The sequence below is a fragment of the Saccostrea echinata genome, unplaced genomic scaffold (genome assembly GCF_033153115.1).
Source record: "Saccostrea echinata isolate AGI-Se365-2 ecotype Australia unplaced genomic scaffold, CSIRO_AGI_Sech_v1 ptg000046l, whole genome shotgun sequence".
NCBI classification, from domain to species: Eukaryota; Metazoa; Mollusca; class Bivalvia; order Ostreida; family Ostreidae; genus Saccostrea; species Saccostrea echinata.
The window spans coordinates 3,129,565-3,147,229 of NW_026889795.1; the positions used below are offsets into that span (position 1 = coordinate 3,129,565).

The window sequence follows — 17,665 nt, forward strand, 5'->3', positions numbered from 1 at the left end:
TTTTTGTGTGTTTGTGTCTTGGTGATAAACGTGAAACACGGGCAATTTACTGACCTATTTCTGCCACAATAAATCACAAAACACGGTTATAAGAAGCTGAAATCTAAATCTGTGCAATTGTTTATTAAAGTAAAGTAAAATCAATGTAATTGTTGCACTATAGACGGTAAGCCCAGTTCATGAATTCTTTGATAAATATTGTCGGCAACGACAATGTGGCAAATTTAAACTTGGATGCAAAAGAATACAAAGGAACAAAAGATAACCACCCAAACAGTGTTTTTTTATTCAACGTTTCCGATTTTAAATCTAAGTATTTTCTGGGGGCTGAACCTAGAAATAGTGCAGAATATGACTGTTTGCAAATCAGGGGCCCGTTTTACAAAAGAACTTACGACTAAGTCCAAAAACTTCAGATTCTTGTAAAATTTTGCAAAAATTAATGATTCTGTTTGATATTGCTAGCATAAAAATATTTTGTTAAATTCTTTTTGAAAAGATTAAAACTATTTTCAAATCAATGTAAAATAGAGAGTAATGAGCAGGCATAAATTTTAGTCATAGTTGAAAGTTCTTTTGTACAAATCCACACTGCATCATCAATAGTTCTTGTCGAAACCAGTCAGAACCTGTTTATTCATTAAGGGCACTTGCTACAAACTTTTTTTCTTCGAAAATGATGAAAATAGATACTTAATAATCTATTCAATTTCTCAATATTTTAGGAATTTGAATTGTGCATCTTTTACAACCAAAATAAGTTTTTAAATAATAACCAACAAAAAATACATTTAATCATTTGTTTGTAGCAAATGTCTTTATAAAAAGACATACGTATATCAGCTCTGGTCTTTGGGTAGAGATGGGAGACCACATCTGTACGATGGCCGATATGAGCCGTCAAATTACAAGTAAGAGTAACTCTATTATGTACGTAGAATTAATTGACTTTAGCAGTAATACCTGTATCATTTTGAACATGTACATCTTTGTCAATGGCAAAACGCTTGTACTTGTAATATGAATTTGTACATGTACAAATCTTAAGACAAAATACATTTGAAACTACTTAACATTCCTCAGATTTATTGGGGAGATTATCTGTAAACTTAGAAAGGGTTTAAAACAAAAACACGTGTGGGTTTTTTTTTTTGGGGGGGGGGGGGGATGTTAAATAAATGCTTATTTTTAAAAAGAACAAGACTGTTTGTACTTTCACAAACGTCGTATGAGATCACGACTCTCGGATTTTTCCATCAAAGAATATTTTGTAAGTGTCTTTATTCAGATTCCTGGTGTTTTTGTTTGATTTAAACCTCTTTCACGGCAACGCAATATAGAAATTCATTCTTAGGCCTCAAATACTATAGTTAAAAATTCCAGAGAAAATGAAGCTGCATCTTTAAGTAAGAAGTTTATTCATTTTCTCATTCTATTCTTTTCCTTGTTCCAATGAAAAAAAATAAAGGAGAAAAAATATTAATGGAACTAGGGAAAGAGTATAATGAAAAATAAAGTTCTTACTTACGCAGATCATCGAGCGACAATCTTTCATCTGAAGGGAAGGGAAATGCTAGAGATGCAGCTTCATTGTCTCTGGAATCTTTAACCAGTATTTTGGGACCTACGAATTTTAATATTGCGTTGTCGATAAGGAAATTAAAATCAACCCAACCCACGAGGAATCTGAATAAAGACACTCACAAAATATTCTTTGATGGAAAAATTTGAATGTTGAGGTCTCAGACGAAGTATGTGAAAGTAAAAATAATCTCGCTGCGTTTTATGATTATTAAAAATTATGAATACAGCATTTATTTAACAACAACAAAAAAGGGGGGAGAAAAGAGAAGAAAACCAGACACACGTGTTTGGTTTTAGTCCCTGTCTTAGTTTACAGATAATCTCCCCAATAAATCTGAGGAATGTTAAGTAGTTTCAAATGTATTTTGTCTTAAGATTTGTACATGTACAAATATATACTACAACTACAAGCGTTTTGTCATTGACAAAGATGTACATGTACAAAATGATACAGGTATTACTGCTAAAGTCAATTAATTCCGCGTACATAATAGAATAACTCTTACTTGTAATTTGACGGCTCATATCGGCCATCGTATATCTGGCCCCAAGACCATATATATATAAACTGAGAACAGACTTAAGTCAAAATTTGGAATCAGTATAACTTTTGAAATAATTTTCATAACGAAACAAAATTTTCATCATATGTTTAAATTAGAATATTATACAAACCTGCAAATTTTTATGTACATATGTTAAATTAAACTCAAGATATTCAAAATCAAAATTTTGACTTGAGTCTGTTCTCAGTTTATGGTCTCAAGGCCTGAATATCAAGAAATTATTTATCAGATGTCCTGAAATCACAAATAAAAATAACTGAGCTATATTATGCATTTTTGTAACATATTCTTTTTTTTTTTTACATATAATTATAAAGATCAAGCATATTTCTAGTTCAATCAACTAGTATAAGGAATTCAAAATAGAAAGTCTATGATATACATTTACATGTACCAGTACATGTACTAGTACTTGTTTTATAGAAGTATTTTATCACGGAATTTTGATTTACTATGTAGAAATTTACAAAACAATAATTGTACATTTATCTCCACTTCCTAAATTCAAAATTTACAATTCATTTCTAAATTGAGAATGAATAGTCCATGCACTAAATAGAGGAAACTTTCATTAATAGATAATGTATGCGACTTTATGTATTTGAAAAAAAAGAAGACATTTCGTATACTTTGATAGCAAACTTCAAATGAGATGTAACAAATTCTTCTTGCATGTGTCTCCTAGTTGATGTGATAGAGGAGTCATTGCAGTAAAAATGTCCTTTATTAGCCTTGTATTCAGGATGTTGACGCACAAGTAGACTTGGGCAAAGGTTGATGACAGTGGGTGTCGAATTCCGACAAATTTTTGCAGACTTTTGCTATTGTGAAATATCCTATAATGTAACAATTCAAGCTCATTGAACTAATATGAAAGTTTTCATTAAATTTGCTATATACATTATATAAAAATCGTAAAATCAACATAGGTACCATCCGTAAAAAAAAATCATAACACCTTGAAGTTTTACGATGTCACTTGATAGTGTATCTGTAGTGCTTTGTAGCAACCGCTAAATGATATAAATGTTATTAAGTGTTGCAATTGCAACTCTTAATGCCATAAATTGCTGCATTAATAGTTGACTCATGCTAAATCGCCGCTTAATGAAAGACTTATATTGAGCGGTTGAGAATGTCAACTATACAATAATTAATGACATTAAATATTGCATTGCAACGCTTAATGATATTTTTATCATTAAGCAGCGTTTTATCTTAAGCGGTTGCTACAGTGCTTCAGTTGCTGAAAATATTAAGTGATATTTTTTACTCTTACAAATTTAATAGCACTGTATATTATTTGCAACTCCAGGATAATGCATAAATTTTATTTCAATGATGAGTATTTATTATAAATATATTTATATCCATTCACTTAAACACATTAATATATTCTGAGCCTTTTTTTTCAATCTTTATACATGTATTTCATAAAATCTAAATCGAAAAATTAAGTACATTTTTAAAAGGTTTTTAAACATGCTGATACATGTATGTAAAGACATGTTCATTTAAAAGATCAATAAATCAATTTAATAAAAAAAAAAATCCTGTGAAAAGAATTATTTAGTTAACTTTTTCTGATTCCAAGAAGAGACAGTTAACACGAAATAGCGAAAAACTGGCTCAAAAAGACTTCAACACTAAGGGAGTGGGCAATTTCTTTAGACTGTCATTTTACACACAATACCCACTTGTAAATGTTACCATGTTACAAACGTAGTTCAAAGTGACATAGATACAACACAGGAAGACCTGGATCCGAATGACGTGTATATACATCCGGATCCGCTATATATCTGGATCTCCTAGAAATCCGGATCCGCCTCAAAAATAATCACTACCTTTCTCCAAGGCACAATTAAAACACCTCTTTTTTTTTCTTTTTTTTTTTTTAAATTTGAAATATAATAATATTTTAGGTGAACAGAAAAATAAATAGGCAAATAATATGAATGAAAGCTGATTTCCAAATGGTTAAACCTTTTACAGTTTGTTCACAAAGGTTAAATTTTTCATGATGAAATTAATTACAGTTTACAGTGGAATTTCATATAGTTATGTTTATCTTTGAGTTGTGCAGAATTATTGCAGTAAAATATACAGAAGTTTAAAAAAAATTACCGAAAGAAATAAATTAACCAATTTAAAAAAAAAAAAGAGAATTCCTAGAGAAGGAGGTGGAAAAAAGAGGGCTTTTTTATCTGCACTTATAACTTTTAGACTATTCAGATAATTTGGGCCATTTTTCATTCAAGTGCTATTTGCACAACCTTCCCAAATAACTTTGTGGTTTTTCCAAATTCCTTTGCATATGTAGGTGTAGATAATGTCACCAGTATCGATTGTTGCAAACAACATGTTAAGATAAATTTCTTGAAAAATGCTATCAAGTTTAAAGAAGGCTATATAAGTGAAGTTTTAAATTTAAAATTTAGCTTATGTGTCAAATTCCCTACATCTGATATAAATTACAGGCCAAATATATATACATTACACCACTAAATAATTCAACAGTTAGATACATGTATTACACTAACGCATTTATCAGGAACTTTTATTAAACTGAAATAATTTTTTCTTTGGTGTTTTTGTTGAATAATGATAAAGTAGATATTAGTAACAGGAACAAATTGTTTTGTGTGGATTTGTTGATATACCATGCAATCCCCTCCCCCTCCCCCTCCAAAAAAAAAACAAAAAAAAACAAAAAAAAAAAACAACGTAGACAATTCAGTGTGAAAATAATGGTTAACAATTTGTATGAAAAACGTCAGTTAACATTCCATTGAACTACAGATTGTATTTGCTGCCAAGGTCATGGTATCGACCAAATAATAAATCTGAAAATTGAAAAGTTTAGAACCAATTGCAACAATGAATGATCATTGTAAATCAATAAACTCATTTCAAATAGCCATACATGTAGATCAAATAAGTATACTAGTCTTTTTAAAATACCATTTTTTCTTCTGACATTTTTTTTGGTCCTGTTCATTATACAATGTATGTATCGTATTTCGAAATTTTTCTTTCAAAACGTATTGATTTGAATACACGATTTCTATTTAGAAGGGTTTATCTTGATAGGGTGTTTTGGATTAAATACCTTGGTTCAAACAAAACTAGGCTAAATCTTATTACTTGTGTATATTTTTAATTCTTATCTACATGCATGTTCGTGTGTTTGAGGTATATATGAGGTCGATCCTTCCAAAGCACTTTCGTGCTTGATGAATGAAAGAAAAAGGACATACAAATTACCTAGAATATTATTAAGAAGAGTAAATACAATGAGCATGGTTAATTTATCTCAGTTAACCCTTTTTAACTCCAGACTTTGTCGTTCAAAGAGTAAATCATTTGAAAGGCTGTTAAAAATCTCTGCTAAAGTATATTAGTGCTTGCATGAGACCGATACATCTTAATTTTCAATTATGGGTTATTTCGGTGTTAAATAAGGTTCATAACGACTTGAGGAATATCACAAATGACCGAGGCAATATTGATTTTTATTTTTCCTGGTCGATATCAAACCATGCACGTTAGCCATCGGAAAAAGTTCATTATTGTTTTGATTATATACATTAGTACAGGATTTAATAAAAACGCCAATGGTTATTATTACATAGTGACTATAGATAAAGCATATAAATGTGTCTTGTCTGAGGGTCCATAAAATATTGATCTTACAAAACAAAAGTAATTTAAAAAAAGAAGTTTTTAGCCATAATCTGCATTTTTAATCTGTGTTTTTCTCTTGAAGAACCATCATACGAATATATTCTTTAGAAAAACTTTTTCTCAGTAATGCTGACGAACTTCTAGGTTGATAAACATATCGAGATTTTTGAAATAACAGAATGATAAACCTTTTCAAATTATAACCTTGACCTTCATTATATGTCCTTGATAACCTTTGATCATTTAGACATGACTTTTTTAAAAGTATACTTAGGGTCAATTTATTCCAATCAGGTGTTCAAAAATAATGACAGGGACGGGATTTAATCAGCTAATTGCCTAATGACCTTGATCTAAACACAAACATTTTTTTGAACATTGAAATTAAATACTTCCTTAATTAAAAACAAGGAAAGTTGAAATCCCTACATTTAATATTTAAAAATCAAAGATACACCCCATATATATGTAAACTAAAAGTGGGCCCCTTCAGATAGATTAATACACAAATGTATAGGTTGAATCCCGTTATCAACATTACAAAGGAAAAGTTAATAACAAAAGAAGTAAGTAAATCTATCCTTATTTCTGTTATTTGATCACCTAAGCGGGGTGGCTTAGTTGTCAAAACAAATGAAGATGTTTCTTAACAATGCAGAAGTATGTCACCGGTGTGCAAGGTTCTTTGTTGCACAATGAAAATTTATTTTGCAATGTTATTTGTGACGTCACATTGTGTTCAGTTTAATTCATTTAGCTCACAAGAGCATATAAAAGACTTCTCGGTGTATTTTAATTGAGATAACTCGTTTCATTTTACATTCGGTCTGCACTCTGTGTGACGAAAATTTTCCTTAAGTATTAAAATTTAATTACCGGTAGGTTCAATTTCAAGAATATTTTGATAGAACTCTTTCTAAATTTTTTTATCCACTTTTTCTGAGGGGTGTGTGTGTGTGTAGGGGGTGGGGTGGGGGGAGATGCGACGGCTGTGCTGATATTTTGATTTTCTTTATTCAGGTATTCATATGCAACATGCTGTAGTTTTCTGTTAAATCTGATAAGTTATCAATCACACAAAGCCTATTATACACATCTACTTTATTACACAGACTTAAGTAATAATTTTTATACACAATCAAAAGCATGAACTATCTACTTTACATAAATGTTTGATACTGAATGATGCATTTGACTTGATTAACATCTTATAATGATTTCAATATACATATATTTATCAAGTTGTTTAAAAATTGTTTCATATTGTAGATCATTTCATCAACAATAAATAATTTTCAATACACGAATTACAATCCTATACATGCAGTTTTCACCCCCTCTTTTGCTCCGGCAAGTTGAAAAATCGAAATCAAAGTCTCTATTGCTATTTATACTATTTCAAATACTTTTATTATTATTTTCCTTTGAATTTGCATTACAGTGTATTGTTTAAACAAATTATAGCAATAAGGAAACTTAATTACAAAAATCCCGAGGAAGTTTATAGAGATATAATAGGAAGGATTTCTCACAAATATCCATATTTTAATAACGGATTTTTACTTAATTAGCATAATCTATTATGCAGCTGTGGAATTATTTCCCTACCTACCAGTAAAAAAAAAGATAAAAATTTTAAAATGTCAAGGAAATTATCTAAACTCTTTCGATATTTAGACATCATATAATTCATAGAGATTGACGTAAAATTTCTGTTAGGAATTCAAAAATCTGTTAAAAGAAAAATAAATAACTTTTTTTTCCATTGATTTTTTTTTTACCAATAAGTCTTAATCATTATCATAAGAAGTAGAAGGAAAGAGAAACTAATCAGTGCTAGTGTTTAACACTTGTTGTACGGAATTTCGTGAATTACATCCTTGTAAATTATTCTTCCTCCATGTACCGGAATTTGCTGAAGTGTATAAGGGACCTCGTGTAATGTGGAGGAAAATTTTACTACTTCAAAGTGATAAATATCCCAGCATTGTAATATACATATATATTATTATAACAGTAACTTGATCCGAAGAGTCGTATCACGTCGAGTTGACAGGCGCGGATCATCAGATCAAACGAGACGCGAAGCGTCGAGTTTGATCTGATGATCCGCGCCTGTCAACGAGACGTGATACGGCTCTTCGGATCAAGTTACTGTTATAATGATAAATTTATTATATATCCCCTTACGACTAGCAAAATATAGTTTAAAAAAAACTTTTGAGATCAATTATATAAGATTTTTCCATTAAACAAAGCATTTTGTCAAGGAACTTTTTGATGCGCATGAAAAATAACGTCATGTTTCTGTGTACTACGTCATCAATTTCAGAGAGGGGTGATATGGATTCAGAAAACCACAGTGTGGTGATCCGGAAAGTCGGATCACACCGTCACGTGATTGTACGAAATCTACAGTAAAATTAAGTGATACACTCTTGGGTATATAATAAATAATTATATCTACATGTATTAGCAACAAACAATTGACATTACATAACCGCTCTCTCATACGTGTCACTTGTGAATGGAATTGATCATATTTTATTTTATAATAAATCAAAAGGATCAGACACCAGTTCTGAAACTTATTTAAGGAATGTTTTTAAGTTTTGTGTGATTTATTGGTGTGTAAATCACACAGACTTGTCACGTAGGCATATTTCATGAAGCGCGCTAGCGCTTCATGAAAAATATGCCTACGTGCAAGTCTGTGTGATTTACACACCAATAAATCACACAAAACTTAAAAACAATTCTTATATTTACATTTTACAAGTTAAAAAGAACCAATAATATACACAATATTTCAATTTCTTGCTGCCCTATATCATTACATTTTTATTAACGTCTCTGTAGCCTCATTGTGACGTCACTTTAGCGCAAGTTTCACCGTGTATATTTCTACGCGTGAGTATACACAAAAATGACTTTCAAATCAATTTCACAGTTGGCTTAGTAGAAAAACACAGCAAATGTAAATATAGTCTATTACATATACGTAGTACATGCGCAAATCAAGAACGGAGGGCGTGGGAACCCCCCCTCCCCCCCCCCCCCCGGCCCGGAAAAAAAATCCTCGATCCCGCGGCTGTAGTATATTCAAAAGAAAATAAAATCTTCCTTAAATATACAAAACATAAATTAATTAAAATAATTGTGAACATTGAAGAAAGTTCCATAATAATTATGCTCTGAAGAGCTTTAATAGCCATTCTCTGTAACCACTTAAACTTCTTTGCCACGCATGGTCACCGATTTTGATGAAACTTTGCCCATTATTACAACTTGACACTAGAAACATATATCAAATAAAATTTCGTTGCTATGTGTCTTGGTTGCCATGGTAACAGCCAGAAAGGTTGGAAAAAATAGGATTTTCAGCTACTTTGAATCTTTATTAAGCCTTAATAAAGACTAGGAAAAACAAACAAACCATTCTCACAAAAACATGACACCTTGTTGCCACTTATGCTATAAAGAAACTATAAAGAATTTATCTCTAAGTAAGTGGTAACCATGGGTATATTTAGGATACATTATAAATGCTAAAAATTGCTGAAAAACGCTTATAGTCTGTCCCACGACCGGAACGTCACTACTTTTTGCAAGATATCTCAAAATATATAAATACCTTGACTTTCAACCTAGGTTCGATCGGTAGATTGATTTTTTTCCAAACTTCCTGCATTTATACGAACCCTCGAGGTCAACCAGTGTATTGACACGGCGGCAAATTCAAAGTCTACGGGGATTTAACATTGTCAAAATGGCAGCCACTTCGGAAGGGGATCCATCATTATTCGTAATTTTCCGTACATTGCCGTCAGTGAGGTAATGACGTCACGCAAGTTCGGGAATGCTCTGTGCTTATCGACGTCCAAAAAGCTATAAAGCCCGAAACTTGCCAAGTATATATTTAGGCCTATATATAGGAGAAATTACGTCTTCGGCAAAACTTTCATACCCAGGGCCAGACAGAAGGGATCAAAGATTTTTAAAAACAGCTAGCCTATACACTGCATAAAGAAAAGAGGTATGACTCAATTCATATATCCTAAGATTGCAATTATCATGTTAAAAACAATCGAGGCAACTGCAAATTTAGCTCAAGTGACATGACTGCTTTTATTGCCAAAACGTAGAGATCTAACTTCTTACAAGCGTAGTCATATTATTAAAATTATTAAAATTAATTGCTGCTTTACCTTACTCCTTAGCCTTCCACATAAATCCAACTCCCTATAGTTTGTAATAAACACGGTCAAAAGAGGCATCGTATCACTTCTATGTAAACAATTGATGTCCTTAACTGCACAGTATATCCTGTTTTTGTTAGACTTTCAACACTTTAAACACATATAAAACCACAATCAATATTATATTTTGAATCTCGGTTCAAAACAACTATTGTTGTCTGCATCAAACTACGTCACCAATGGAATTTGACCTTGCCCTTCGAAAACTTCCTGTAATATCGACATTAGGTAAATCCAGGCCCTTGGATATATTTTTAGTGTTTCCACAAATATAACAATGCAAAAAATTAAATACTCAATCCTACACACAAAAACTACATAACATAAGTGTAAAAGATATACTACTTTTTTATTTTAATTTTTATCTTTTCTTTTTTTTATCATCTTTTTTTTTCTTTTGGTAGAAAGTTCAGTAGTTTTACACACACACACACACACAAAGATTATACATGTATGTATATTGACACTTTCTAGACAAGTCAGAGCCAGCTGCTAGTTTGATTCTCATATAAAAAAAATATTTATTCATAAAAACAATAGATAAGATTTTTGAAACAAGAATTTAATTGCAGGCTGCAGGATCATGAAACAGACTTTGACTTAAGTCATATTTTCAATTGCCTATAAAATGTTTATCATTTATTGAGTTAATCTCTCATTTTGCAAATAACAACACTTTTGTAAAACAATATTGTAAAATAGTTTAATTTTGACCTGCTTGACTTCTACAACATTTTAGTACAACATAAAGATTTTGACTTAAGCTTAAGATGTTTCATGATCCCTGGGCCAGGATACCAAAATAGCTACCCAGTGAAGACACAATATACTTTGAAAATGGTCATTTTTTACCTATAACTCAAGAAGTCTCTCAAGAAATGCAGGCAATTCTAGAAAAAATCACCTAAAATTTTAAAAACACCATATTGAATATAGACAAGCACAAACAAACAAGTACATAAAATAAATTCAGCCATAAGTAGCTGCAGATACATCCTAAGTAATTTTTGCTATATGGACTGTAGATACATGAGCAGTCTGGGCAGCTTAGTTGTTAGAATACCTCATTAGTATACAAGTATTTGTAATGCTGAGGTCCTGGGTTTGATTCCCAGTCAAGCAAAATGTTTTTCCTCATGTATTTGTAAATTTTCAAAGTATGTTTATTCATTATTCCATTCCCTGGTACATATGGCTTCCTGATATACATTTTTTCTAAATTGCATAATACTATGGAAATATGGAATCATTTTAATTTGTGGAGGTCAGTGTTTGTGGGCAGGCATATAGTTTTGCTGTTTTGTGGACAGGACATAAATAAGGTTAACCAAAATACAATCAAAGGAATTAATGGATTGATTAAAATGTTAAAATAAGCATTGTGGAAATATAAATCTATGGGTATAGCTGATCCATGTGATAAAATCCAAGAATGTTGGTCCCCCACAAACAATGATGATTCCACAGTAGATGTCAATCAGTTTTTGTAAGCTACCTGTCTGTAATGGGCAAAGTAATTAATCATACTCAGATAATTGTTTTCAAAATTTTATTACTGCTTGTTTAACAGCTAGATATATGTTTTTTTTAAAATTATCAAATAGAATTTCTTCAAACTTTAAACACATTTAGTGAGATTACAGGAAATATTGCAAATGATTAATGAATTGTCTTTCCTTTATTTAAAGATATCAGATCAAATTTAGAAGAATAAATGATTATGAAAATTGAGTGCCCAATGCTGCTGGTGTCCATGCTTTTGAAAAAAGAAGTCATGACTCAGAATCCATAGTGAGAAACAAATCATGAATGAAGATTGAGATGGTGTGTTTATGTTTCTCTCCACTAAAACTTCTGTGGTAAATGGTTGGTGTCTGGCTCATCCAATGATCAACCCATTGGCAGACTACCAGGTAATCTTTCATTCGGCCAATACTTTGAGCCTGAAAAAAAGATGATGATGAAACACATTTAATCCATCATAAAGATTCTGGTGCATGAAAATACTTTTTAAGTCTGTACAAAGTGAAATTTAAAGGAATAATGAAAATTCAAATGATTATACTTGAACTTGCATTACATGTTAACATGAATTGATACATATTAAAAATGCATGTATGTAGTCAATTTTCAATTTCAGGTTCCAACCTGAAGAATACATGGGAAGAGTAAAACATTTTTCATTTATATAAATACTTACTAGCTATAGTCTAGAAGAATGTCCTGAAACCTGAATGTTTAGTCCACCATCAGATGAATTTCAATCGCATTATTCTGAAAAATTGAGTAGATAGTCTTCTACATGCATGCATGTCTTAAAGTCACACTGTCTGGTCATCATAACTTTGCACTCCAATTAATTATACCTTCATAAATGTTATTTAGTAATTAATAAAGGCATCATCAAATATTTTTGCTTTGGTTATTATTACATTTCTTTGATCAATATGACTTGTCTTTTAAATAGTTAGGACTGCAATAGGAAGATAAAACTAAAAAAAAAAATGACACAGCTTAAAATGTTATTGTATCATGATATACAAAAATATGTAAGGTTTTTGTATCAGGATATATTACTTTTTTGTGTATATTGTGTGAGTTACATAGTATTATGTTTCTTGAAATTATTATTTTTTTTTTTTTAATTTTGAACAAAGAAAAATGACTTGTAAATTTTATAGTTAAAATCTCTTGATTGAAAGAGAAAAATGAAAGCACTGAGTTTGCTGAGGGACAAAAAAAAAAAAAAAAAAAAATACACGAGAGATTAGAAAAAGATTGTTAAATGTGGATGTGAAGTGTGCTAAGCTTAAAAGTTTCATTCTGATTGTTCAATATTTAAAAGACAGGATAATTTGAAGATATTAGACATTATAATAGTCTGACTGGTTTATTATGTAAATCATTTTTGCTTTATAGCCATGATTTCTGATCTGCTACCTCATCGTTAAATCAAGCTACATAGCTGAATCAAGAGAATGTGCCATACCTGTATATACGGGCATCTATTTCATCAAATTTGAAAATGTTCTGAATTTAGAAGTTAAAATTTTTGTTGAATAAAAAAATATTTACATAACTCTCTTTCATAGTAGGTTTCCCAGCAGAAAATATATATTATGCTATGGATACAATTACCATGATATATTTTTCATTACAATAGTAAAACTTTTCTTGCATATGGGTGTTAAAAGATCTCTATATGAATATTGTTGCACTAATTAAACTATTGCAAACAAAAAATTGCATATACCAGTGAATAGAGTTTTGAAAAAGAAATACTCAGATGAGACCCTACAGTGTACTAGGAAACAGATTTTTCAAATTAAGTCCACATTTGAGCAGTATGGGAACTTGGAGACAAAATGAAGCTGCTGCCTGAGAAACCCAACACAGCAATTTGGAACACTGAATGTGGTACATGACATTAATTGGAAAATTGCCTCTGATGTCAATTTTTTGTTTGAAAAATGTCTGTATTCAGAATAAATGATTCAGTTTTATCTTAACGTTTATACTGATGAAATTATAGAGACATGAATTGTTCTTTATTTTTTCCCTTTTTCCTCTTTTGCTTCTGTTTTTATTTAAACTGGAAAGTCAGGACATGATTGCTGAAACACTCTGTATCTACCAAGATAGTTGTCTATACATCAATACATGTACATAAATGACCCTTAGAACTCGGTCCTGTAAAATTGACAAAACTTTGGGCTAAAGGTATATTTTATATGTTAGAACTTGTAAAAAATACACGTACATTTTTCAATAAAAATTCAAAAAAAAAAATGCCAAAAATATGTGTTATATATACATGATATAGAAAACTCTATATTGATTCCCCAGGGTGTTGACACTACAAATAAATGTAAAAAGAAAATGCATTTTACATCATGTAGATTGTGATTCACTGTCAAAAGCATGAAATGTTGAAAGAGAAAATATAGACTTTCATATATTGAAAATAATGTTTTTACCAGCTGTTATTTTCTTTATGTAATCTTGGTGTTATATTAATGCTTTTTTCCTAATTGTTTAATCAGCTGATTGTGTCATATGTACCTTTTTACGTTTTTTTTTAAACACATACTTCTGTATATGGGGCACTGTTAAAATGCCAAATATACATATACCACGCGTTTTTGGCATATTCTTACAATTTGGAAACCCCTCTTTCTTGTGTGTACATTAGGTAGTAAAACAACAACAGCAAAAAAAAAAAATCAAATAAATCAACTTACGTTTTTAAAAACACATTCTTGCATCATCATGGCCATGTCAACATCTGTATCCACAACTTGTACTGCATTATACTCGGCCGCGGACTATTTTCTCGGCGTTTATGACAAAACTCATTATACAGTGGTAAAATATATTGTAATTCAAATAAATACTCACATTATTAATAAAAACACTTTAAATTACGTCCTTTGATTTTCTCAGATTTTTCGGAATTTTACTTTGGAAAGAACGACTACTCCCTTCAAAAACTGGTTCCTCGCCCCGTAATCTAGACGCTAATGGACGAGTTTACCATGTTAAATCCCCGTAGACTTTGAATTTGCCGCCGTGTCAATACACTGGTTGACCTCGAGGGTTTGTATAAATGCAGGAAGTTTGGAAAAAAATCAATCTACCGATCGAACCTAGGTTGAAAGTCAAGGTATTTATATATTTTGAGATATCTTGCAAAAAGTAGTGACGTTCCGGTCGTGGGACAGACTATAATATTCACTATTGATAGGTGTTACATGATCAAACTCAATCAACAACCCAAGAAAAACAATAAAAATATTTGACCTTAAGTAATTGGGTATTGGCAATACTATTCTAAAAATATATTTTATGGTTGCCATGGTAACACAGTGTAACCATGCAAAATCTGTTGCTAAGTTTGGGTTAGTGCTACTATCTTGAGGAAAAACAATAAAATTCATGACTGGCACATATACATCCTTAGGACCTTGCAACACCGACAACATAAGAAAAATTGGGATTAAATGTTACTTTGCAGTGTAACCATGGAAACAACGTACCAGTTGTTTAAAGTGATATTTTTTCGCTGCCTTAGGAATTTACTTACCTTTTAATGAAGAAACATATTATTGACTCACCTTGAATAGTACTTATATGATAGAACTAAAGTTGAATATCATATATTGATAAAGTTTGTTGAAAAATACAACACTGTTGCTATGGTTACCAAGAAGGGAAAATGTTCAATTTTGTTAATTTTATATCAAAATTAAACCCTATGTGCCAGCTTTTCGCATCCAGTTAGAGATTGGGTGGTAGTCAAAATTGAAAGTCAGGTTAGTTGTTCATAAATATCAATCATAAAAGTTTTGGGAATCTACATACAAGGGTACGTATCCAAGGAAAGAGTATATTTTTTCAAATTTTTATGCATATTTGTTCGGCTAATTTCCATAGTAACGTTCTATTTAAAGAACAAAATTTGAATTTTTTGAAATGTGAAATTTAGGGCCACACCAACGCCTTTAAAAATTGATCATCAGTTATATAGAAATATGCTTTTTTAAAAAGATAGGATAAAATTAAAACACTAAGAGAGTAAATTTAAAATCCCTTCGTAGTATTAAAACCATAGCAACCATTGCCAACCTAGTAGAAATATCATATTTCGTCCTTGGTATATGTTACAAGGATCTTTTGTCTATTATTTGCTCGCATTACAGCCTATAATTGTTTTGATTCTTAAGAATATGACTTTATAAAATTAAATGAGCAAAATTATTACTTTTGAATATTTTGTTTCCATAGTAACGTATGTAATAGTTGATTTACCAAACATGTTTATAATGCATTTAAGACATCAGGCCTTCAATCTTCAGAAAGAGTCATTGCCACTTGTTTGCTATGCTGCAAACGTTAACTGTGGGACTCTGAACATGTTGAAAAAAGCTATTTTTCAAACTTTAGGACATGTTGCTATGGTAACCACGACACATAGCAACCAATTTTTGCCTGATTTGAGTTTACTGCATCAAAGACTTTTATCATAGAGAGTTTGGAGAAATTCTGAGACTATGCGTGCCACAGCTCCTATATAAAAGTTCAAGTCATTACAGAGAATGGCTCTTAAAATGAATTACACATAATTATAGTGATTTATTGTTGTCCCTGACCCCTTACAGAGATATGATGTTACAAGTAAGCCAATCTTCTTTGTAATAAATTCCGGTTAAATTATCTTTTTTGTTGTTGTACGGAAGGAACGAAAGTACGGAAGCCCATTTAGGACCTATCAAAAAATATTTTAGAATTCGATATAACGAATTGTTGAATTTGTTATAACAAATTTAATTCGTTATAACAGTCTATTTGAATTCGTTATAACGAATTTAATCTGTTATAACAAATTTGTTGAATTCATTATAACGAATTCAAAAATTGGTTATAACGAATTAAATTCGTTTAAACAAAATCTAAAATTTGTTATAACAAATTAAATTCGTTTAAACGAATTCTAAAATTTGTTATAACAAATTAAATTCGTTTGAACGAATTCTAAAATTTGTTACAACGAATTAAATTCGTTTAATCAAATTCAACAATCAGGGCCTGTAGAAAAATATATATGAATTCGATATAACGATTTATCGAATTCGTTCTAACAAATTTAATTCGTTATAACAAATTAAAGAATTCATTTTAACGAATTTAATTCGTTATAACAAGTTTTAGAATTCATTATAACGAATTTAATTCGTTATAACAAAATTTTCAATTCGTTATAACGAATTCAACAAATTTGTTATAACAGATTAAATTCGTTATAACGAATTCAAAGAAACTGTTATAACGAATTAAATTCGTTATAACAAATTTGACAATTCGTTATATCGAATTCAAAAATATTTTTTGATAGGTCCTAAATGGGCTTCCGTACGAAAGCCAATTTAAAGCATATCAAAAGTTGTTTTTGAATTCGATATATCGAATGTTCGAATTTATTCAAATGAATTTAATTTGCAATAAAAAATTGAATTCGTTGTAACGAATTACATTTGTTATAACAGTTTCATTTAAAAGAATTGTTAAACCTATTATAACGAATTAAATTCGTTTCATCGAATTCGACATTTAGGGCCTCTAGAAAAATAAGTGTGAATTTGATATAACAAACACTGCAATTCGTTTAAACGAATTTAATTCGTAACAACAGGTTAAACAATTCTTTTACACAAATTTAATTCGATAAAACAAATTTTGGAATTCGTTTCAATGAATTTAATCTGTTATGACAATTTTTCATATTCGTTATAACGAATTCAACAAATCTGTTATAAAAATTGAATTTATTATAACAAATTCATACATTTGTTTTAACGAATTGAATTCGTTTTTACAAATTCGACAATTCGTTATATCGAATTCTAATACATTTTTGATAGGTCCTACATTGACTTCCGTAGGAGGAACAGAAATGTAATGCAGACTTGTTAACGAGACTGCCAACTTTCTTTTTCTTTTATCAGTTAAAAGTTAAAACTAAAGTCATTCACATTTAAACATATACTTGTATAGTTGTGACTGTTGAAACAT

At 30.3% G+C, this 17,665-nt stretch overlaps 1 long non-coding RNA gene across 1 annotated transcript; it reads right to left on the bottom strand.

The window, feature by feature from the left end:
* Positions 1-11,631: 11,631 nt before the first annotated feature.
* On the bottom strand, positions 11,632-14,422 carry LOC133202223 (uncharacterized). The gene is made up of 3 exons (XR_009723223.1): positions 14,338-14,422; positions 12,297-12,370; positions 11,632-12,039 (listed from the first exon to the last, which is right to left on the bottom strand). It is a non-coding gene; the product is annotated as an uncharacterized LOC133202223 (long non-coding RNA).
* Between the last annotated feature and the right edge of the window lie 3,243 nt (positions 14,423-17,665).